At 45.8% G+C, this 22,972-nt stretch overlaps 1 long non-coding RNA gene across 1 annotated transcript; it reads left to right on the top strand.

Annotated features, from left to right (window-relative positions):
• The first annotated feature begins 2,804 nt into the window (after positions 1-2,804).
• On the top strand, positions 2,805-18,331 carry LOC132342450 (uncharacterized). Its single transcript, XR_009490832.1, has 3 exons — positions 2,805-2,949; positions 16,990-17,095; positions 18,137-18,331. It is a non-coding gene; the product is annotated as an uncharacterized lncRNA (long non-coding RNA).
• Positions 18,332-22,972: the final 4,641 nt, after the last annotated feature.

Raw genomic sequence — 22,972 nt, 5'->3', positions numbered from 1 at the left:
TCTTTTAATTTCATGGCTGCAGTCACCATCTGTAGTGATTTTGGAGCCCAGAAAAATAAAGTCTGACACTGTTTCCACTGTTTCCCCATCTATTTCCCATGAAGTGGTGGGACCGGATGCCATGATCTTAGTTTCCTGAATGTTGAGCTTTAAGCCAACTTTTTCACTCTCCACTTTCACTTTCATCAAGAGGCTTTTTAGTTCCTCTTCACTTTCTGCCATAAAGGTGGTGTCATCTGCATATCTGAGGTTATTGATATTTCTCCCAGCAATCTTGATTCCAGCTTGTGCTTCTTCCAGTCCAGCGTTTCTCATGATGTACTCTGCATATAAGTTAATATGCAGGGTGACAATATACAGCCTTGACATACTCCTTTTCCTATTTGGAACCAGTCTGTTGTTCCATGTCCAGTTCTAACTGTTGCTTCCTGACCTGCATACAGATTTCTCAAGAGGCAGATCAGGTGGTCTGGTATTCCCATCTCTTTCAGAATTTTCCACAGTTTATTGTGATCCACACCGTCAAAGGCTTTGGCATAGTCAATAAAGCAGAAATAGATGTTTTCCTGGAACTCTCTTGCTTTTTCCATGATCCATCAGATGTTGGCAATTTGATCTCTGGTTCCTCTGCCTTTTCTAAAACCAGCTTGAACATCAGGAAGTTCACGGTTCACATATTGCTGAAGCCTGGCTTGGAGAATTTTGAGCATTACTTTACTAGCGTGTGAGATGAATGCAATTGTGCGGTAGTTTGAGCATTCTTTGGCATTGCCTTTCTTTGGGATTGGAATGAAAACTGACTTTTTCCAGTCCTGTGGCCACTGCTGAGTTTTCCAAATTTGCTGGCATATTGAGTGCAGCACTTTCACAGCATCATCTTTCAGGATTTGGAATAGCTCAACTGGAATTCCATCACCTCCACTAGCTTTGTTTGTAGTGATGCTTTCTAAGGCCCACTTGACTTCACATTCCAGGATATCTGGCTCTAGGTCAGTGATCACACCATCATGATTATCTGGGTCGTGAACATCTTTTTTGTACAGTTCTTCTGTGTATTCTTGCCACCTCTTCTTAATATCTTCTGCTTCTGTTAGGTCCATACCATTTCTGTCCTTTATCGAGCTCATCTTTGCATGAAATGTTCCTTTGGTATCTCTGATTTTCTTGAAGAGATGGCTAGTCTTCCCCATTCTGTTGTTTTCCTCTATTTCTTTGCATTGATCACTGAAGAAGGCTTTCTTATCTCTTCTTGCTATTCTTTGGAACTCTGCATTCAGATGTTTGTATCTTTCCTTTTCTCCTTTGCTTTTCGCTTCTCTTCTTTTCACAGCTATTTGTAGGGCCTCCCCAGACAGCCATTTTGCTTTTTTGCATTTCTTTTCTATGGGAATGGTCTTGATCCCTGTCTCCTGTACAATGTCACGAACCTCCGTCCATAGTTCATCAGACACTCTATCTATCAGATCTAGGCCCTTAAATCTATTTCTCACTTCCACTGTATAATCATAAGGGATTTTATTTAGGTCATACCTGCATGGTCTAGTGGTTTTCCCAACTTTCTTCAATTGAAGTCTGAATTTGGCAATAAGGAGTTCATGGTCTGAGCCACAGTCAGCTCCCGGTCTTGTTTTTGCTGACTGTATAGAGCTTCTCCATCTTTGGCTGCAAAGAATATAATCAATCTGATTTCGGTGTTGACCATCTGGTGATGTCCACGTATAGAGTCTTCTCTTGTGTTGTTGGAAGAGGGTGTTTGTTATGACCAGTGCATTTTCTTGGCAAAATTCTATTAGTCTTTGCCCTGCTTCATTCCGTATTCCAAGGCCAAATTTGCCTGTTACTCCAGGTGTTTCTTGACTTCCTACTTTTGCATTCCAGTCCCCTATAATGAAAAGGACATCTTTTTGGGGGGTTAGTTCTAAAAGGTCTTGTAGGTCTTCATAGAACCATTCAACTTCAGTTTCTTCAGCGTTACTGGTTGGGGCATAGACTTGGATTACTGTGATATTGAATGGTTTGCCTTGGAAACGAACAGAGATCATTCTGTCGTTTTTGAGATTGCATCCAAGTACTGCATTTCGGACTCTTTTGTTGACCATGATGGCCACTCCATTTCTTCTGAGAGATTCTGGCCCACAGTAGTAGATATAATGGTTATCTGAGTTAAATTCACCCATTCCAGTCCATTTCAGTTCGCTGATTCCTAGAATGTCGACATTCACTCTTAGATAATAAATCAGAAGAGATGATAAAATTGAAAAATCACTACTTCACAACCCTTAAAATAATGAATCTGACCTGCTACCACAATCAGGTTGCACCACTTGAACCCACTTGGTAACAGAAAGAAACAAACCAGACCCGATGCCTTAATGCAGTCATGCAATTTTAAGTGTAGAGCACCACCTTTGAAATATTTTTGCCATAAAAAAGGAATCCAGTGGCCTGTCAAAGAAGAGGTTGGGAGAGGCAAGTGTCCACCTGTGTGCAATGTTACTTTGAAGAGAATTTTAAACCAATAATAAAACCAACTAAAAGTCAGTCTGCTTTTTGTGACTGCCAGACATCAGCAATTTGAAACAGTGTCAGTGATAAAATATCCCTTTCCTCCCAGCTGTCTGTTCCTAATGGTTCTCTGTCCTTGATACACCATTGCCTGAAACGAATCAAGTTTCTAGAATAAACAACAGTTTACAGAAAATACAGAATATGGGAGAACAAATTAAATGACATCATAAGGAAGCATTCATCCCAATCTAGAATAAGGAGCGTTCTACTTGACAAATCACCCAGGTTCTCTAGCAACCAAAAGCATGGAAGGAAGGGAAAGGGGGTTGTTACAGACAGAGGAATGGAGGCATCTAAGGAGACTTAACTAAATGGACGAATATGCAGACCACATAGCTCCTGATTTGGACAAACCAACTGGTTAAAGATAATCATAGAAAGGTAATTAACTATGCTAGCTGTGATAAGGACATGATGGATATATTTTTATATGTGTATATAAAGTCTCATATATATAATAATCTCTTTCAAAAAACTAAGATCATGGTATCCGGTCCCATCACTTCATGGCAAATGCAAAGAGAAAAAGTGGAAGCAGTGACAACTTTTATTTTCTTGAGCTCCGAAATAACTGGATGGTGACTGCAGCCATAAAATTAAAAGACGCTATGGGAGGAAAGCTACGACAAACCTAGACAGCATATTAAAAAGCAAAGACATCACTTTGTTGACAAAGGTCCGTATAGTCAAAGCTATGCTTTCTCCATAGTCATGTACAGATGTGAGAATTAGACCATGAGGAAAGCTGAGCACTAAAGAACTGATGCTTTCAAATTGTGGTGCTGGAGAAGACTCTTGAGAGTCCCTTGGACTGCAAGGAGGTCAAGCCAGTGAATCGTAAAGGAAATCAACCCCGAATATTCATTGGAAGAACTGAGGCTAAAGCTGAAGCTCCAATACTTTGGCCACCTGATGCAAAGATACAACTCATTGGAAAAGATTCTGATGCTGGGAAAGACTGAAGGCAAGATGAGAAGGGGGCAGCAAAGGATGAGATGTTTAGATAGCATCACTGACTCAATGGACATGAATTTGAGCAAACTGTGGGACATAGTGGAGGACAGGGAAGCCAGGCATGCTGCAGTCCATGGGGTCGCAAGAGTCAGACACAATTTGGTGTCTGAACAAAAATAAAATCAGTTCAAAATGACTAAAATTATTTATGACTGAAATGACATGACACCTAGGATTTGTTTTAAAATATGCCAGTAAACAAATGAGGAAGCAACCAAAGTCAACAGAATAAAAACAAGATTGTCCATGAGTTGATAGCTGTTGAAGTTAGGTAATGGACACACGGCTGTTTGTTACTAGTCTCTCTCTTTTAAAATTTTTTCATAAGAGAATGAAAAACAAATCGATGTATGCACAGTGGTAGTTGCCATCGTCACCACCATCAGACCTGAGTTGCAGACTCAGGCATGAGGAAGGTGGCATCTAATTCTCCGGGAAGGAAGGACTTGCAAAAGCTGGATCAGGTACCACCCAAGAGGACTGGACTAGGCCCAGTGGTCAAAGCACAGGCAGAGAAAAGAAGCCCAGCTCAGCTGCTGAGCACAGAGCAGAGCCCAAGCAAGCAGGCATATCCCCCAAAATGAAGATAATGTCACTGCAAACAGGTGTAGGTGAACAGGCATGGGGTTGCCTCCAGGAGGTGAGGCAACATTCAGACATCCTCAGGGAAGAAACCTGTCCTCCACTGGCCACAGGGTCTCAGGACTGAGGAGGGGGCAAGAGGGGTGTTTAAGGACTAAGCAAGGGATTGGCAATAGAGAAGAAAGGCTTCCTCCCATTCAAAAGTGAGGGGACATATGTATACCTATGGCTGATTCATGTTGAGGTTTGACAGAAAACAACAAAATTCTGTAAAGCGATTAACCTTCAATTAAAAGATAAATTAGTTGTTAAAAAAAAAAAAACAGAAAGGCTTCTGCCCTGGGACTGCCACACAACAAGGTTATCAGACAATTTCATCAATAATGAAAATTAACTACTAACTCACCTTACAAGAGACCCCTGAGCTCAGGAACAGCGGGGGCATGTTCCAGAACCCGGATCCAATTTGGAGGGGGGTCCCTGCACTGGCATACAAGCTCTAGACACACTCCAACCCAGAACAAGACAGATCAAGCCCAGAGGGTAGGGCATGACAGGAACCTGTGAAGGAGACTAAATGACCCCTAGGGTGAGGGTTAAAGTACTGAACTAAACACATGAAATTTTCTATTACGGTCACACACGCACACACACACATCATTGAATACGTGTTAGAATAATGCTGTTGCATTGCTTTTGTCCCATTTAACAATACAGAAGCCAGTTATTTCACCAGGAAAAATGAGCTTATTCACAAACAGCCAGAGAACTGCAACTTGGATGTACAAACTATGGCGGACCATAGACAAACCCAGAGAACAGGAAGGGGAGCTTGCTTTTATACAGAAACCAGGAGTTTAGAAGAGACTGTAATAACCAAAGGGTCCATTGGAGGAGACAGGAGTCCAAAGTATGCAGGATTCCCATTGGTTGGACTGCTGCAGTCTTTGATTGGCTTGATTGTCCTCCAGTGAAGAGAAATTGTCTTCTTTCTGCTAGAAAGTAAAGTAGGCAAGACCTTCCTGTGTGACATAACTGTACATCTCTTCCTGTTTGGAGTAATTGAGGATGCATGGTGGAGGGTGAGAGCATCCCTACAGACTTATCCCAACTCTAGTTTTAACTAGGGTTCTTTATTACACTTGTAAATGTATTTGAATTTATTTAAAACGTATGTATTAATCTGTGTTTATTACATTCGTAATCTGCAAATCTCTTATGATTTATTCACATAGCTTCTTGCACATGCAGCATCACTATATACTCCCAGGTTTTTTTAAATAGTAGAAATGTCCTCCAGTCAGCCTGCACAAGATTTGGCACACTTCATCTGAGCAATAAGGCTGACTGCCTAAGTGCTGTGGGATCTGTATTTGTAAGATGAGAAGCTGTTTGGAAGTCCCATGCTGACAGTATTTAAGAGATGAAATAATTGGGGGGGGGGGGATTAAATTATCTGGCTGCAAGATGAGAGAAAGCGGAGGTAATTCTAAATGAGGTGATTCCCCTTCCCTTTTCAAATTCTGGGGCCACCAATGACCTGAACCCTAAAGGTGGTGACAGAGAACACTCAGCCCAGCCACCCCCCCAACTCCCCCCACCCTGTCCTTGTCTTTGAGACACCTGCAGTGTTATGACAATAAGGGAAATGCCCCAGGCTCTCCCAGCCCAAGAAAACTACCTAAACCCAAACCTTTCTTTAGAATTCAATTGAAAAATAAATCTCTAATTCAAAACTAAATGCCACAAATATTAAAATGCAAACAGACAAGCTATTTTTCAATGCACAAGTCATGTTTTCAGTTGATTAAGCCTCACTTGTTCAGCACTCAACAGACAATAAACTCCCTATATACGAACCTTCAAGGTGAGAACTTTCAAAGATGCACGTCCAATCAAGTAAGTTAGTTCACGTGTCTGGCGTTCAGTGTCACACATGTGCATCCTCTACAAGTGGCTGTGCTTTGTGTGCTTTACTATACGTATTGTATAGAGTTCAGTATCTTCATTTCAAGCCTAGGATGTCTGGAAGCAAGCATAAAAGCATCAGTGATGTAACTGGTACTCTACCGTACTTCTCAAGGTACTGTGCTGTAAAATTTAAAACGTTTTCTTCATTTTTCGTGTTTGTTTTTATGTATTATTTGTGTGAAGACGATTATGAACCTATTACAATACCATACTATATAGTAGATGGTGTTAGTTGGGTATCTAAGGTAACTTGGTTGCACTTACAAACAAGTTGGACTCAGATGGGAACTTGTTCGAATGTAGAGGACTTGTTTTAGCTCTCCACGGACAGTTCTCCCCCAGAGAGACTGCAAATGGCTTCAGGGCAGCTCTCTTTTACCCAGCTCTTAGCAGGCCAGCCTAGAAGACTCCTGATGTTTGCTACCTACAATCATATTTCAAAAGCACTGATAAAGGGGCCACATTTGCTGTGTTTTTGGAGCTTGAGTGACTGTTGAGGAACAAGTGTTTTCCCGTCATACTGCCTTCCATCCTCCTCCTGTCTTTTTTCGCACTCCTCCCTCCCCCCTCTCTGTATCTGAGGACGTGCGCATGTGCACATCCATGTATGCAGTGTGTGCACAGCTGCGGGCGTGTGCGTGTTGGAGTGCTAGTGAGAGTCGGGGCGGGAGGATGTGGTCTCACACACACCCTGTCCTTTCATTGTCCTGGCCTTTTCCTTTTTCCCATTCCCACTTCTATGCCTTTAACTATTAATGCGTTTAGAGGCCCTGCCCCGTTCCCGCCCCACAGCCTCTTTCCGTCTGGGTTGCTGGGACAGGAGCCGGTGGGAAAGAACATGCGCTGCACCTCTGTCCACAGTGGAGACAGAATCTCGGGCTCCTGCTCCCTCTTCCCTGCACCCCGGCAGACCGGGGTCCTGAGAGCACAGTCCTGGGGTGAGATAAAGAGAAAGAAGGGCTGAGTGAGCTGGCCGACTTCATCCTGTCCTCCCAGAGCAGAGGTGGTATGAGGCTCTGCCATCGGCCTCCGCCTCCCCGTGTCGTTTCTGAGTAGGGCTGACTGCCCTCCTCAATGGCGACTTGATTCATTGTTTCGTCCCCTAGTATCTCACAACCCCAGGGCTGCTGAGGTGTGAACGGAAGCCCACTTAGGAGCCACATCTTGGTTTCTCTTCCCCACTCACACCCCAGCTGCCTACACTGGCCAGCAAGGTCCTCTTCTTGGGGACAGAGAGGTCACTGCAACAGCACCACTCACCTCAGATACCCTGGTACAATCCGCTAAGGATAATTCTTAGGGAAACCTTGCCATCTCCATTGCATTAATTAGTTCCAGAGCTGCTAATTAAAGCCCTGAGCTGCTGCACACGAGGACTGTCTGCGTGCTGGGGTGAGGCCACAATGAGGAGCGGGGATAAAGCCGGAGACACGGCTGGGCCACGGTGATAGGACTCTCCAATGACAGGCCTAAGACGTAAATGAACCTCCAAAGGCCCTTTAAGTTTGGCATTCAGTTATGTGGCTGTTTTGATAAGGAAGGACTGAGACCTTGTCATGATTCGCTGGGCCCCTTGCATGTGGGTGAGGGACAGGCTCCAGATCTCAAGTGAACCCTGCTCGCTCCAGGGTGAGCTTCTGTCTTACATTAATGGAAGGCTAATGAATGTCTCAAAGGAGAGGCTTTGCGACTTTCATGTGGATTGAAGGATCACCCCAGTGGGCAGCTACAATGCCAGTGACTGCCTGCCTTTGGCCTGTGGCAGCATCAATAAGGCCCTTCAGTTCAGATCAGTTCAGTCACTCAGTCGTGTCCGACTCTTTGCGACCCCATGAATTGCAGCACGCCAGGCCTCCCTGTCCATCACCAGCACCCAGAGTTCACTTAAACTCATGTCCATCGAGTCGGTGATGCCATCCAACCATCTCATCCACTGTCATCCCCTTCTCCTCCTGCCTGCAATCTTTCCCAGCATCAGGGTCTTTTCAAATGAGTCAGCTCTTCACATCAGGTGGCCAAAGTATTGGAGTTTCAGCTTTAGCTTCAGTCCTTCCAAAGAACACCCAGGACTGATCTCCTTTAGAATGGGCTGGTTGGATCTCCTTGCAGTCCAAGGGACTCTCAAGAGTCTTCTCCAACACCACAGTTCAAAAGCATCAATTCTTTGGCCCTTCAAGACACCGGCAATTTCTACCAGAGTCGGTCTTCTGTTCAATGGCCCCCGTGGGAGTTAATACAGAGAAAAAGTCTAATCCTCTACCTGCCAGGAATATGCACACCCCTGGAACTCTATACCATTCACGCAGGGCTGCAGACTCGCCAGGGACAGTCTCCTCCTTGGCCCAGGGTGGGGCTGGCATTTCCTGGCAGACCCTCCCCTCAGAAAAGTCCCAGAATCTGGGACTTTCCTCACAGAGGGACCAAGGGAATCCAGGCACGTGTTGGACCCACCATACCATACCCGTGGGCGCTCAGGTGGGATATGCAGGAAGGGGCTTTAGAGAGAAGAGGAAAAGGCAAGAATTAAGGAAGTCAAAGGTCAGAGGGCAGGTGACCAGGGAAGGTCCTCTTGTCCAATGGGGAAGCTCACCCCAAGCAACGCCAAGCTGTACCCCCATCCAAAACTGTCCCCAGGCCCCAGGACAGCCACTCCCCTCCCTCCCCACCTTCTGAAGATGAGCGAGGCCAGCAGAGCCTTTTCTCCCACCCCCGGGGCAAAGGCAGCTCTCTGAGCCAGTGGCTTTGAGTGAGTCACTTCCCTTCTCTGGGTTCAGTTCGCTCCTCCATTAAATAGTGGTAGGCTCATTAGATGCTGTCATAGATGGACACCTCTGGGCTGACTTGGAGGGTTTGGGTGGAATAAAGTAACACTTCCTTCACAAAGTAGAGGGCTCATCCAAACACCTGGCATTACCCTCCCTGGCCTGTGGGTAACGTCAGTAAGGACCCCACACTGCCCGTCAAGCCCATAACTCTACAGCCTATATCCCATTCCCAGAACTACAGCCTGCTAACCGCCCCCTCCCCTGTCCTCCAAACACCTTGCTAGTCTGGCAGCCCCCTTCAGGCCTGCCACTATTTCTGCCACCTCCAAACCAGCTTCCTATTCCCTCTCTCTCCTATTACCCTCTTTTATTTTTCTTCAAAGCCCACTTCACCACCAGACACCACCAAGTCTGTGAGTTTGCTATCCGTCTGTCTACCCTCTCAGATGGCAGGATCAGGGTCCACCCTGATCATTGCAATACACAGTGAGTCTTCCACAGATAACCCCGTGCCTCAGTGCTCATGGCTCCGCTGTTGCCTCCACCTCCCTGCAAGATCCAAGATCGTCACCTCTTCAGGTTTCCCCTCACCTGCCTCTGGAGGCCTCCCCAGCTCTGAGCCCCCCCTTCACTCTAATGCCTGCAGGACCAGGCTTCAGTCACTGGCTTCCCTTAGGGACACAGGAGTAGCAGTTCTGGGGCCTAAGATGTACAACAATGTCAGCCCCGGGGCCAGAGGTTCAGACGTGATGGTTCAGACAAAGAAAACCAAACGCCCTGCACATAATTGGCACAGAGGTAAAAATCTCCTTCTCAGAGCCTCCAGCCCACAGAACTTCACTCGTCCCTTCCGGGCACCACAGATGCTTAGTGAAGGCTGAGATCTGTCTCCGAGAATCAAGAACCAAGAGAGTATTTCTGGCCCAATTAAGCTTTAGTGCTTGACAAGTAGAAAATGCAGCCTCATCTATTTACATCCCTCATGGGAGAAGCAGACCGGCTCTGTGTACACGTGGGCCATCTTGCTTGCCTTCCTGCGGGTGCACCACACCGAGGACACAGGTGGACAGGCAGGCCGTGACGCGGGCGTCTCTAAAAGGATGTGGTCGACTTGTGACCTCAGCCTCAGGCACCGGGTACAAGTATTGTTTTACAAATTATCAGTATTAGAAAATCAAGTAATTATCTCCATTTCAAAGGTACAAGAAGCTTTCTCATCCCTATTACCAACAACAACATTGAGTTTATAAGTGCAGTGCTGCCAGGCATACGGTTTTTATTCTTTCAGACGTGGCAGATCGTACCCTGTCAGTTTCAGCAGGGTGACCAGATCTGAGTCATGATCCCTCCTTGAACCTTAGATAGGTAGGTAGATGGGAAGACAGATGAGATGGTCCACTAAAGTACGTGCATTTGAAAAACTCTTCAAAAAGAAAAAAAAAAAAAAAAAAATCAACTCTAACGTAAGTGTCCATTTGAAACAGCTTCCCCCATGACTCAGCGGGTAAAGAATCTGCCTGCAATGCAGGAGACACAGAAAACACTGGTTTGGTCCCTGGCTTGGGAAGATCTCCTGAAGTAGTAAATGGCAACCCCCTCCAGTATTCTTGCCTGGAGAATCCCATGGATAGAGCCTGTTCCATGAAGTGAATATCTGGCTGTCACCCAAAGAACCGTAGACCTCTTGTCCTCAGGGCAGAGAGAGCCTGCTCACCCCCACCCCCAGGCTAGCCCCAACCCTACCCAGATACTAGTGGCCTGTCCTTGGCTTGTGTTCAGGAACCCTGCTGTACCACCCCCTGCCTCAGCCGTGAAGAGCCCTCTCTCCCTGAGGATGGATCACCTTCCGGGAGGGTCAAAGCCCCCTCTGTGCCAACAGCCCCTTGCCTTTTTGTGTAGGCACCAGCCCTGTGTGACATGGGTCCTCCTCCCTCTCAGCTTCTATGTGGGAACAAGGATCATAAACCATAATAGGTAGGGGTATCCCAACGCAAGATAGCAGAGGGGCTGGTGTGAGGGGAGGGAGGGGTGAATGGCCAGTACCTCGTTCGCTTATTTAAGCTCTGCACTTAGTATGTAGCCTGTAGTGTTCATTTCTGAAGCCTGGGGTCTAGCACCGTGGGTGTCACGTGGCAAGCTCCCAGGAGTTGCTGGGCCTGAATATAGGCATGATCAGGTGGGCAAGGGGTAAACTGTCAGCTTGACCCATCAGAGTCCTATTAATAACAAAAGTGTTAGTTATTGGACTTCCCTGGTGGTCCAGTGGTTAGGAATCGGTCTGCCAATGCAGAGGACGTGAGTTCAGTCCCTGGTATGGGAAGATCCCATGTGCCTCAGGGCAACTAAGCCCGCGCTCCACAACAGGAGAAGCCCCTACAGTGGGAAACCACCATGCTACAACAAAGAGTAGCCCCTGCTCGCCACAGCTAGAGAAAGCTTGCTGCTGCTACTGCTGCTAAGTCACCTCAGTCGTGTCGGACTCTGTGTGACCCCATAGACGGCAGCCCTCCAGGCTCCCCCGTCCCTTGCACACAGCAACAAAGACTGCAGCCAGAAATAAATAAAAAAATTCTAAATAATATTAGATACCATTAATCAAGCACTTACTCTATACCAACTTTTAACATGATGAACCCTTATGGACTCACTAGGGAGAGAGGTATTCTAAGTCTCATGTTTTAGACTCAGAGGGGTTAAGCAACTTTCCCAAGGTCACACAGCTTATGATATAGCTGTCAAACCCAGGATAGTCTGACCCAAGAACCTAAGTTTTTGACTCTGATGTACCTCTCCCTTCACACCCTCGCCCCTCTCAGAAAAAACACCGGGGCAAGACCAGAAAAATGAGGTCAGCAACATATCCACTCCCTGGGGAAGCCTTGAGGGAATGTGGCTCCAAGGGAGCCTTCAGACAAAGCCTCTGCCTCCACAAAGGAGTCTTATAATTGAGGCCTGTTTTTCTACCCAACTGTCATTCAGCAGAACCAGCCAGGACTGCTAACCAGCTGGTGTGCACCGGTACAACTGTACCTGTTGGTAAAATGTTGAAATACATTTACACATGTTGGCAAATAGCTTCTGAGCTGATGTCTGCTGCCTGGGCCCCAACACCCTGATGGTTCAGGAGCCCCTGTGGGAATCTGGGAGCTTCCCCTGATCCCATGACCCTAGGGTTAATGCCTGGCCCTGCATGGGGCCTCCAGGTCCTATTCCAGAGGAGGACTGGGGCTTGGTCGATGCTGGGTCCATTCCTGTGCATACCACTTTTCATCATTTGGGAATTCTCCTTTGGATTCTGTCCTCTTATGGGAGGAACTGCTGGTCTGAGAGGGCACCTCCAGCATTTCCTAGGCCCCTGGAATAAAACAGTCCTTACCCAGACCCCCTAGGGAAGCTGCATCTGGTGGGGGATGGCGGGGTGTCGGGATCCTTCAACACAGAAGGGTGGCCTCCAAGGCAGAGTTGACCAAGGCAGCCATCGCTCCTTCAGAGACCCCCATAACCAGGCTGGGCAACAGTCAAGCATGCCTGAACCAACTGTGGGATTCTGGTGAACCAGAAAGGTTGGAAGAATGGTCCAGGGAAGAAGTCTATGGTGGCCCAGAAGAGACCAAACACTTAGGAAGTCAAAGCTGGAGCATCAGCTATGAGTGTGGGTCTGTGGGTGTGGGGCAAGGCCAGACAGAGAAACGAGCCTCAAAGACAGAAGCTGGAAGAGTAAGGACAATTTGCTTAGAGGCTTGGGAGGTGGGTCAGAGCACGTGTTGTTGTCGTTGTTGTTCAGTGGCTCAGTCGTGTCTGACTGCGACCCCGTGGACCGCAGCACACCAGCCTTCCCTGTCCTTCACTATCTCCTGGAGTTTGCTCAAACTCATGTCCATTGAGTCAGTGATGACATCCAACCATCTCTTCCTCTGTCACCCCCGTCTCTTCCTACCGTTAATCTTTCCCAGTATCAGAGTCTTTTCCAATAAGTCGGCTCTTTACATTAGGTGGCCAAAGTATTGGAGTTTCAGCTTCAGCATCAGTCCTTCCAATGAATATTCAGGGTGATTTCCTTTCAGATTGACTGGTTTGATCTCCTTGCTGTCCAAGGGACTCTCAATAGTGAGTAATTTCAATCTAAAGAGATGAATATTATAAGGGGCCTGAGGCCTGTTTCACATGGCACTGGTATGTGGCCTGCAGGCTGGGTGGAGGCCCAGGACCTGGACACAAGCCAAGCTGTAAGGAGGGGAGCTGTGACTGAGGAAAAGGACAACACTTTGCTACTAGCAAGGTCCCCGAAGGTCTCTCCCCTGCCCCCACCACAAGCCCCCAGCTTGTACTGAGTGAGTCTCCCATCCTTGCATTCTGAGTCAAAGTGTGATCAGACTTCATATGCTCTGCACCAGAGCACATAAAGATGACAAAGCCCTGTGGATTCCTCTCTGCTCATTACCACCCTCCCAGGCCTGCTGTCTGCTTCCCAGCCTCATATTGTGTTCATGTGCAATTCAGTAGATTTTTTATTACAGTTGGAATTAAATAAGTGAAAGATGGATGCAGTGGGCTGAGGGAAAACAGAAGTTTAATCAAAGGAAATAACAGAGCAGGTCTGGTTCTCGAATTGCAGGATGTACTGAAGCGCCCAGCAGGGCCTGGTGACGACGTTCCTCTCAGTCTTTCCCTTTGAGGCTTCCTCCCCCAGCTCGTGCCCATGAGGGGATTCAGAGGTGACTCGCGTCCCCACGAGTAGGAAACGTGGTGGGCTGGGCCAGGGCCAGGCTCTCAGGGCCGCCACTGAGCTCAGGAAAGCTGAAACCCAGGTTCTCCCTCCCATCATCTGAGTGTCGCTGGAGGGGATCATCCTTTTACTTTTCTGTTGCTCTGAGGTCCTAAGGGCAGCGAAACCTGCTGAAAGGGATTATAAATTATGGCTTGGGGGTCCTGCAGTCGTGGGTGTCACCAGGACTCATGTGGTAACAGGCAAGGGTCTATGGGGAGAGGGAGACAGAGTGTGAGATCGTGGAACTCAGCTGGGCTCAGCCCCGTAACTGGGGCAGCTGGTGGGTGGCTGGACCTGGGTGGGACCGCCCCCAGGGCTGCAGTGGGGAGGGGCAGGGCTCAAGCCCACCCCAGGGAGGGCCCCATGGAGCTTGCTCAAGGGGCTGACAGGCAGAGGACGGTGCGTCTCCCACCTGTTTGCTCTGCTGCAGAGCTAGTGAAGGTCAAAGTCTGCTCCCACTTGGAGAATGGTCCGCAGAGAGAAGCAAATTCGATTGCATCCAGGTCCTGCTGGTGAATGAGACTTCTCTCTAATTACTGGCTCCCATGGCCTTGTGCCCACCTAACGTCACCTCCAGGGTCATGACAGACATGTGCTCAGGAATGGTCTGTCCCAAGGAGACCTGATTGTCTGACTTGCTGTTATTCCAGCTCGGATTCCAGGACCCTCATCCCTTGTCGCCTTGTCCCTCCCCTTTCTGTAACTTCAGTCTCAAGAATTGTCCCCTTTGTTAACACAGTTTGCCTCAGCATTCGTGCCTTGAGCCATCCCCTGGGAACAGGCATCCTACTTCACCCAACTCTAACCTCAGTCTTCTAGCTAAAGCTGGCTCCCAGAGGTCAGACTTCCTCAGGAACAATTGTCTGTCAGCACAAATGTCTGGCCCTGCCTGCTACCGTATGTGCCTGACTCAGTACCAAGTGCCTGCTGTCTGGGACCCCTGCCTCCCTATGACAGCTGAGTGTTTGAGGGCCGTCAGCTTCCTGCCTCTCCAGCCTCGCTACCACCTGCTGCCAGGATCCCTCACATCACCTTCTCTGGGGCCATCTTCTGTCCAGTTCCACCTGCCACCCTAAGCCCAGGCTAGGATATTCCTGAGCAACCTTGTCATTGCCATGGGACAAAAGGGTACCTAAAAATGGCCCTGACAGAGAAAGGCTTCTGCTGAACAATGTCATAATGTCCCCAGGGTGGGAGCAGAGGTGGTATTTTATTTCTTCCAGGTTCTAACTTTCTGACGTGAAACTCCAAAGACAGGATACCATCCAGAAGGCAAGAGAGAACTCCTGGGCCAGCAGCTATCCTGACCCCCCAAGAGCTTGGCTACCAGGAGTTGACAGAGAAGCCCTGGAACCCAGGCCAAAGAACAAGAAATGTGTTTCCTCCCAAACACGACTACAAATGTTTATCCTGTCTTTCTCTGAAAACCCTACTGAAATGAAAGCAAATGCATTTTTTGAAAGTATAAACCCAAAGACTTAGAGAATTCTAGAGGAGACAATTATAGACAGATTTTTGATGAAGTTTAGAAGACAGAAAGCAGATGGAGAAGGAAAATTAGCAGAAGGAGGTAGAAGCTGAGATGCCTGCAAAGGAGGTTCCAGATGAGAAGCGAACACATTTGCCCAGCAGAAAATGCTTAGCACGTGGAGAAAACAGGGACAGAAAGCTGTGGGCAAGAGTAGGGTTGGGAAGAGGAGGTTGGTGTGGGCATTTACGTTGAGCAAGACTCTCCAGATACCCTCCTTTGCCTCGTACAACTGGGCAGGTCACACGATTTGTTCACCCCTACCCGAGCAAGATGTCCAAGGCTTGTTCTCTGGTGAAGCAGAGGGAAATTTCCAAATTTGGGTGGACCAGGCAAAGCGAGGGGTGGAGAGAGGCTCAGAACTGCAGTCTAAACACTGCACAGTGGGTTTCTGGGTCCATTTTCAGGTCCTGCTACACACATCCTGCTTCTAGGCAAGCGATTAGAGGATTCTCCTCCTGAGTAGCTGAACTACGCCAGAGAAAAAGATCTCTAAATACTGACATTTGGCAATTTCCAATGTAAAAAGCCTTACTGGTCTTCACGCTCCACCCAAGCATTTAGAACTTTCAATCCACTTTATAGAGCCTTTTGGAAATATGAACAGATAATCAAGGATTAGTGGAGAAAAGAGTTGAGGAAAGACTCCAACATGAAAAAGAGATCAAAACAAAAGCAGGCCTAGGGTAGGTATCAGAGCATCTCAGAGATGAGGCAAGGACCAGAGGGCAATTTCAAAATGAATTCTAGTGAAAATTCTGAAAAGCAAGAGCAGACATTGCCCTTATGGGAAAGGAAATAATCAGAAAACAAGAAAGAATTCTTGGAGATTAAAAATATACATAGTAGTTGAAATTAAAATTCAATGAAGGGAAACTTTCCAGAAAAGAAAACTAAAAGACAAAGAGAGAAAACTAGACAAATGAGACTTTTTAAAAATTTAAAGAATCAAAGAAGCGATAAAGAAGACAAGTGGGAGGAAATAATTTTAAAATATCTATACAAATACTCCTAGAACAGAAGGGCATGAATTTCCATACTGAAAGGGCCAATTGAGAGTTTACCATTACAAGTGAAAAAAATACCTACTACCAATTTTGAAATGTCAGAACACCAAAGATAAAGAGGAGATCCAAAAAGTTTGGACGTGAAAGCTGAAATAGGACACAATAATAAGAGAAACGGGAACCAGAATGGCACCCCTTTCTCAGCAGCACTAGAAACCAGGAGATAAGGAAACAACACCTTTAGCATCCTCAGGGTGAAAAGATTATTTTCAACCTGGATTCTACGTTCAGCCACTCTCAGGGAGTGGGAGGTCAGGAAAAAAAGATTTTTCAGATGTAAACAGACTCAACCAAATTGGCCTCCCATGTTCCCTGTCATAAGAAGCTGCTGGAGAATATACTCCACCAAAACTAGGCTGTAAATCAAGAGAAAAGGTATGGGCTCAAGGAAACAGCAGAGCTGGGACTGAGAAGAGCAATGAATGCAAGGCCCTGGATGACAGCTGTGCAGCAGGCTGGAGAGCAAGCTTTTGGTTTGGAGTAGGAGGAAGAGTTGCTCCAGGAGGGAGACCACCAGGGGAAAAATGGGATCGAATCATTAAATGATAGGTCTCACCAGTCAGAAATTATGCTGTTAAGCATTTGCCAGAACCAAAGGAGCAAGGTGCATAGAAAAGTAGGTGAATTTTTTTTAGGGGGTGGATAATAAAACAGGTATATTTTAATAGAGGCAGACAGCTAATTTACACTCAATTTATACATTTTCCATCCAATTTCATTCCATAGATTCAAGTTTCTTCACAGCCGTGGTGAATGGTTCTTCATCAAAATGAACATTTTTACCCAATAATATTGTCCTAAGCATTTACATGTCCAGAATGGGAGAAAGTAGGTAAATGAATATTTTTTTATAAAGGAAAAGATAAATACATAAACAGGAACCCCACTTGTAGTCTAAGGTGGTTTAGACCAGTGCTTATCCAAGTTCAATACACATATGAAACATTTAGCATAAAACGTAGCCTCTGATTCAGCAGTTTTGGGGTGGGACCTGAGATACTGCATTGTAAACAAGTCCTCCAGTGGACGCTGCTGTCTGTGGGTCATACTTTGAGTAACAGGTATTTATACAGAGCTAAATGGCATTGAAAACATCTGTTGAGCTATGATAATAACATCTACTGCCTGCTGTATGTCAAACACTATACTACTTTGCATACATTGGCAAGTATTATCTCAATTTATTCCTCTAAATCCTTTTTAGTTATTATTATCCTTGTTTTACAAAAAGAAGAATTGCGACTAAGAGGAGAATTGGCCCAAGCTCTGACAGATACTCACTGACAAATACTAGTTGGTAGAGCTGGGATTTGAGTAAGATTTATGTCACCTCAAAGGCCAGATTTTTCCCCCTAGAATTACAGCTTCAATCTCTCCTGCAATGTAAGGAGACGGAAATAAAGGAAAACACATTCTGTGTTCAGGCATTGAAAAACTTCATACTATTAAAATGTCCATACTGCCCAAAGTGATTCAATGTTATCTCCATACTGGCAATTTTTACAGATATTAAAAAATGAATGTTAAAACTCATATAAAACCACAAAAGACCCAGAACACACAATGTGATATTCAGAAAGAAGAATACAGCAGAAGGAATCATACTTCTTGATTTCAAAATATAATTACAAAAATAAAGTTATTTTAATAATATAGTATTTTATAACTGGGATTGTTTTCTTAATTTCTCTTTCTGATAGTTCATTATTAGAGAATTGAACTACAACAGATTTATGTACATTAATTCTGTATCCTGCAACTTTACCAAATTAATTGAGGAATTCTAATAGTTTTTCGGTGGTGTCTCTAGGATTTTCTGTATATAATATCATGCCACTTACAAACAGTGACAGTTGTACTTCTTCCCTTCCAGTTTAGATTCCTTTTATTTCTTTCTCTTGTCTGATTGCTGGCGATATTGAACAAACGCGATGAGAGCAGGCATCTGTGTCTTGTTCCTGATCTTAAAGAAAATGCCTTCAGCTGTTCACCTTGGAGTATGGTAGTCACTGTGCGCTTGTCTTACAGACTTTATTATGCTGAGGTATGTTCCCTCTGTATGCATGTTGTTGAGAATTTTTATTATAAATCAATGTTAATTTTGTCAAAAGCTTTTTATCCATCTCTTGAGATGTTCATATGTTTTTTATTCTTCAGTTTGTTAACATGGCATATTACATTGATTAATTTGTGTATGCTAAACTATGCTGATGCTAGGAAAGACTGAGGGCAGGAAGAGAAGGGGGCAATAGAGGATGAAATGGTTGGATGGCATCATTGACTCAATGGGCGTGAATCTGAGCGAACTCCAGGAGATAGTGAAGAACAGGGAAGCCAAGTGTGCTGCAGCTGACAGGGAAAGCTGGCATGCTGCAGACTAGGGTGTCGCAAAGAATCGGACATGACTGAGTGACTGAACAACAACAACAAACTATCCTTGCATCCCAGAGATAAATCTCAGTTGATCCCCATGGCAGGATTTGGGCTAGCAGAATGCAGCTATATTCAGGGGCTGCTGCTGCTGCTGCTAAGTCGCTTCAGTCATGTCCGACTCTGTGCGACCCCATAGACGGCAGCCCACCAGGCTTCCCGGTCCCTGGGATTCTCCAGGCAAGAACACTGGAGTGGGTTGCCATTTCCTTCTCCAATGCATGAAAGTGAAAAGTGAAAGTGAAGTCACTCAGTCGTGTCCGACTCTTAGCGACCCCATGGACTGCAGCCTACCAGGCTCCTCCGTCCATGGGATTTTCCAGGCAAGAGTACTGGAGTAGGGTGCCATTGCCTTCTCCGATATTCAGGGGCTAACTATGGCCAAGTGTGGCAATATAGGCCAGTGACAGGAAATAGGGCTTTCCTGAGTTAGGGCTGTACATTTTACTGTGCTGCTTTTTAAAAACATACTTTTAAATTTCTTTAACAACCTTGCTTCGTCAAATCACCTTTGGTTATAAAGCAAAACTGTAGTACCACCTGAAACCATTGTCTGTACTTTTGACTTTAAAGGTTCACTGTCTTTTTCCAATAAGAATGGCCTGAAAGTGTTCCATCTTTCTAAGCCATGATGAATTAATATCCATTAAACATAGTTTCTCACCTCCAAGCCACCCACAGAGCAGTCAGGGCAGCTGCTCTTGGTGCCCAAGGCAGCCAAGCCGAGGCACTTCTTGCTGTTGCACCTGGAGCGGCCATTCCATTGAAAAAAGCACTAGGTAAAAATTTTAAATGAGATCATTTTTAATCCCAGGATACACAAAGGAGGATAAGAAATATAATCAAAGCAAATTACTTGATCTGCTATAAACAGTATTTACACAGTACAATAGTTAAACACTGACTACCAATATTAACTGAAAGTATCAAAGCCATTATCCTGCAAGGGGAAGGGGAAGGAAGGGCATGAGAAGAGAAGAAATGTTTGCCATATCAGAACATCAGTGGACAAATTCTAAATTTGGTAGATCAAGGAAAGAAATATAAGCACATTACTTAGATATATGAAGATAAATACCAGGAGAAACAGCTCAAAGAGTGTATTTGTTTTCTATTGCTGCATAACAAATCACCATAAACTTAACAGTTTAAAACAACATGTTTGTTATCTCACAATTCCCTTGGGTCAGGAGTCTGGGCATGAATCTTCTATAGAGTCTCACTAAGCTGAAATCAAGGCATCAGCTGGAACTGTGTTTTATCTGAAACTTGACCAAGAAAGAATCATCTTCCAAATTCATTCAGGTCACTGGCAGGATTAATTTCCTTATGGTTGTATGACCAAAAACCCCTGCTTTTTATTGGCTCTTAGCTGGCAGTCATCCTCAGGCTTCTAGGCCACCTAAAGTCCCTAGAGGCCACCGTTCCTTACCATGAGGGCTCCTCCAACATGGCCACTGACTCTATCAAACCCATAAAGAGAGACTCTGACTCCAGACTGCCAAGAAAGAGTCTTATATAACACAGCATAATCATGGGAGTAATTGCCCATCACCTTGCCATGGGAGGCAGGAGATGTGAACTCCAGCAGGCTGGGACCATTGGGATCACCCTAAATTCTATCCACTACAAAGAGGTCCTTAAATGTTTTTTGATAAGTAAGTCATACAAATTACATAAAAGAGGATAAATGAATGCCTCCCACCCATTTCCTAGCCAACACGATCTCTTCCCTGGGAGGCAAAAAATATAACCAGTTTCACTCATAACCTAACAAATGATTCTGTGTATATAATACATGCACACATGCACACTTTATTCCTCATTCTCTCAGCTTTCTACTCAAATGTACCAGGTCTTTCGTAAGCATTCTATAAAAATGATGATACATATATATCTTTTTTTCCCTTTTTTGCATAACTGGTAGCATGCTATACAAACACACCTGTATCTCTTTTTATGCTTCATATATCCTGAGCTCATTTTAAATTGGTACATAAAGAGGTTCTTCATTGTTTTTTCTGCTGTGGTATAGCATTCGTTGACCCTTTGATGGACGGTCAGGTCATTTCCAACGCTTTTCTATTGTGAAGTTAGATATTTCTAATGCTGCAATAAATATCTCTGAGGGCTGGACTTCCCTGGTGGTTCAGTGGCTAGGAATCCACCTGCCAATACAGGGGACACAGGTTCTATCCCTGGTCTGAGAAGACCCCACATGCTGAGGGGCAAAGGAGCTCTTGTGTCAAAACTACTGAGACTTCATGCTGCACCTACTGAAGCCCGCACACTCTACAGCCCGTGCTGTGCAATAAGAGAAGCCACCGCACTAAAAGCCCACGCATCACAACTAGAGAAAGCCCTAGCACAGCAACAAAGACCTAGCATAGCCAAAAATTAATTTAAAAATAGTAATGATTCAGTTCAGTTCAGTTCAGTCGCTCATTCGTGTCCAACTCTTTGCAACCCCATGGACCGCAGCACACCAGGCCTCCCTGTCCATCACCAACTCCTGGAGTTTACTCAAACTCATGTCCACTGAGTTGGTGATGCCATCCAACCATCTCATTCTCTGTCATCCCTTTCTCCTCCCGCCTTCAATCTTTCCCAGTGTCAAGGGTCTTTTCAAATAAGTCAACTCTTCGCATGTGGTGGCCAAAGTATTGGCATTTCAGCTTCAACATCAGTCCTTTCAATGAATATTCAGGACTGATTTCCTTTCGGATGGACTGCTTTGATTCTCTTGCAGTCCAAGGGACTCCTAAATATTTTTAAAAATGATCTCTGAGGGGAGGTCATTTTACTATAGTGTTGCCTCTGGGGAGTGGGGAATGGGACAGGGAAGGATAGGGATCTATTGCTCTCGTGATAAGCCTGTGTACCACTTGATCTTTTTAACCATGTGCGCATATTACGTGGGTAACTGTAAGAGGGCTGTGTGATCTGTTCGAGGGGTGAGGCTGGCTCCATGGGAGGCTTCTCCTGCCCTCGCCACCTTCAGAACAGGCTTCCAAGTCCCTCTGAGCTGCTAGTACTCACTCCCACTCAGGCTTCATTCTTTTCCTTTCTCAGCACTTATTGAGCATCTGCTGCATACCAAGAACCCAGAGACTGGAGCTCCAGAGAAAAATTCCACTTCTCACTCCAGGCAAAATATTCCACTTGCCCCTCTTAATATATGAGAGTAAACAGGCACACAGTCCTCCTGAGCTCTCAGGAGAGAAATGGGCTTCCAGCCCCTTCAGCCAGAGCCAGAGCTGCTCCCAGACTGCAGGAAGTACACCGGCAGCAGCCACCTCCACGCTGGGGAGCTTGGGAATTGTTTGGTGTTAAAGTTCTACATTCCAGTGGGTGTGAGGGGCAGTGCCCACAGCTTCCCTCGTCACAGTCACCCACTCCTTCCTCTGCAGCCTCAGCAGTCACTTCTGGAACACTGCCAGCCCCCTGGAGGTCCCCATTGGTCACCTTGTAAGACGTCCTCCCCCCCATAAAAGGGAAAGGCTAGAGAGACCCTCCATGCCTCCCTCATTCCCTCCCCCTCACTGTCAACTACAAATTGGTGCTTGCCAAGGGCATTTGCCATCTGCTTCTGCAGAGATTGATCCTTGGGCTGCTGCAGCTGTTGAACTTCAACATCCCCCGAAGGAGTTCAGGGTGGAGAGAGAGGCACTCTGTGTTTTAGGGAAACTGGTAGAACAGGTCTTCGGATAGATGTTTTCAGGAACTGATTTCATGATCCTGATCCTCGCACCTCTTCATATCTAGAAAAGCGGTGAATCCCTTTATGGTGACATCAGCTCCTCGTGACTAGCATAAAATCTTTTGTTAAGTAAGCTATTGAGTGCACTGAACTCCCCCTTCACCAAAATCTTATATTTTGACCTTCCTCCACTGCCTCTTTGGAACAGTTTCTCAGAGCTATCTGAGGTGCTGTCTCCCAGGCCGCAGTCTTCATTTTGCCCCAAATAAAACTGAGCTCGCAACTCTCACATTTTGCATCTTTATAGTCAACACCACCTTCCCCTGTCCCCTTCGTCTTCTAACTCCAGTTTGTTTCCCTTCATCACAATTGTTTCTCCTTTTCTCCTCCTCATCCAGGGATTATCTTGGCTTCAGCCGAATCCCTGAGTGTCCACGGGGGGCTGAGACCCTGTGATCCTTCACCTGCCATCTCCCTTTGACCCAGGAGACAACAGAGTCTAGTGTTTGCCCGTGAGAAGGGCACACGCCTGTTTTAACTGGGGAAAAAACACTTGGCCTTCGTATTTCATTTCTCCAT

Source organism: Bos taurus, chromosome 16 (genome assembly GCF_002263795.3).
Source record: "Bos taurus isolate L1 Dominette 01449 registration number 42190680 breed Hereford chromosome 16, ARS-UCD2.0, whole genome shotgun sequence".
Classification (NCBI taxonomy): Eukaryota; Metazoa; Chordata; class Mammalia; order Artiodactyla; family Bovidae; genus Bos; species Bos taurus.
This window is presented reverse-complemented; position numbering and strand designations above follow the sequence as displayed.